This window comes from Opisthorchis viverrini (assembly GCF_000715545.1).
Source record: "Opisthorchis viverrini unplaced genomic scaffold opera_v5_43, whole genome shotgun sequence".
In the NCBI taxonomy this organism is placed as follows: Eukaryota; Metazoa; Platyhelminthes; class Trematoda; order Opisthorchiida; family Opisthorchiidae; genus Opisthorchis; species Opisthorchis viverrini.
The window spans coordinates 314,961-317,112 of record NW_008751699.1 but is presented as its reverse complement, the minus strand read 5'-3'; positions in this window follow the sequence as shown (position 1 = coordinate 317,112).

Genomic DNA, 2,152 nt, shown 5'->3' with positions numbered 1-2,152 from the left:
ACTCTTATTGAGAATCACCAACAGTGCTTATCTCACGAAACTCCAAGAAGTTTCAAACCTGCTATCTCCCGGAGAGCATATAGAAGAGTTGCCATTTCGTCCTCAAGTGAGTGACCAATTCGCTCTTAGACAGAGTCAAACAGTACACATCCTTCAGTTACGGGGTCCATATCAGGTGGTCACTTGTTCGCTGTCTCCTTAGGCGATGATTATCTGGGATTCAAGGGTTTTCTGTTTTAATTACAGGACAAAATCCACACTAGAATGAAACTGTTTTTTAAGGAAATGATAACCGCAAATGACAGCAACGTTACCAGGAGATAAAGCGCTGTCTGTCTTTCAAATCGAAACTATTAGCGAATTGCATACTTTCACATGTTTTTTCTCATATTTTCACTACAATTAATATGGGTTTCTCCAGTGTTTTATCGCAGAGTTTCCCTTTTTTTGATTTTGATTATTCATGCGAGAACAGATCAGCAGCGTCAACCGAAGTCACTGTAACCATCTAGTGACGGATTCAAGGTCATGCGGACCCTTTCAATGTGATTTCACAACCTTTTGACAGCACCAGTAGTTGATATTTTCCGAATTCACAGTATGCTACGCAATGTTCGAGAGCTGAATGTCTTTACATAGGTTTCCTGAAATAGATTGCTTGTAAACATATGGCAATCATTTTCGAAAAAAATCTTCTGTGGAAGCCCTTGAGAGAGTTTGAAGTGTGACTGCCAAACAGATGAGATTTGGCGATCATCTTTGTTGGCATATATGTTACTGTCACCCCGTTTTTCCCCCCCCAGTCGTGTGATTAAGCTGTCCGGGGAAAAACCAGATGTTGCAGTACATCTTTCTAGAAGTGTAAATATGGATTTACCAGGAAATGACGAAAGAATCAGACGAATCAATGGAGCAGAAATCCGCATTGGCCGTGTCACATTACCAGTAATGTAAAATTACCACTGCTTGTATGTCCGTATTCTCCCCCCCCCCCCTAAAATCACCCCCGTCTTGTTTGTAATGATACCCTGTTTGCAGTAAGAGGAGATCTAGAAGTTTTGGTGGAAATTTCGTTGTGGGAGTAAAACCAGTCTATTCTGAAAAGCTGAAAACACTGTACCGCTGCTTCACTCTTATTGAGAATCACCAACAGTGCTTATCTCACGAAACTCCAAGAAGTTTCAAACCTGCTATCTCCCGGAGAGCATATAGAAGAGTTGCCATTTCGTCCTCAAGTGAGTGACCAATTCGCTCTTAGACAGAGTCAAACAGTACACATCCTTCAGTTACGGGGTCCATATCAGGTGGTCACTTGTTCGCTGTCTCCTTAGGCGATGATTATCTGGGATTCAAGGGTTTTCTGTTTTAATTACAGGACAAAATCCACACTAGAATGAAACTGTTTTTTAAGGAAATGATAACCGCAAATGACAGCAACGTTACCAGGAGATAAAGCGCTGTCTGTCTTTCAAATCGAAACTATTAGCGAATTGCATACTTTCACATGTTTTTTCTCATATTTTCACTACAATTAATATGGGTTTCTCCAGTGTTTTATCGCAGAGTTTCCCTTTTTTTGATTTTGATTATTCATGCGAGAACAGATCAGCAGCGTCAACCGAAGTCACTGTAACCATCTAGTGACGGATTCAAGGTCATGCGGACCCTTTCAATGTGATTTCACAACCTTTTGACAGCACCAGTAGTTGATATTTTCCGAATTCACAGTATGCTACGCAATGTTCGAGAGCTGAATGTCTTTACATAGGTTTCCTGAAATAGATTGCTTGTAAACATATGGCAATCATTTTCGAAAAAAATCTTCTGTGGAAGCCCTTGAGAGAGTTTGAAGTGTGACTGCCAAACAGATGAGATTTGGCGATCATCTTTGTTGGCATATATGTTACTGTCACCCCGTTTTTCCCCCCCAGTCGTGTGATTAAGCTGTCCGGGGAAAAACCAGATGTTGCAGTACATCTTTCTAGAAGTGTAAATATGGATTTACCAGGAAATGACGAAAGAATCAGACGAATCAATGGAGCAGAAATCCGCATTGGCCGTGTCACATTACCAGTAATGTAAAATTACCACTGCTTGTATGTCCGTATTCTCCCCCCCCCCCCGACCAAACACCCCCCCCCATTTTTAAAAG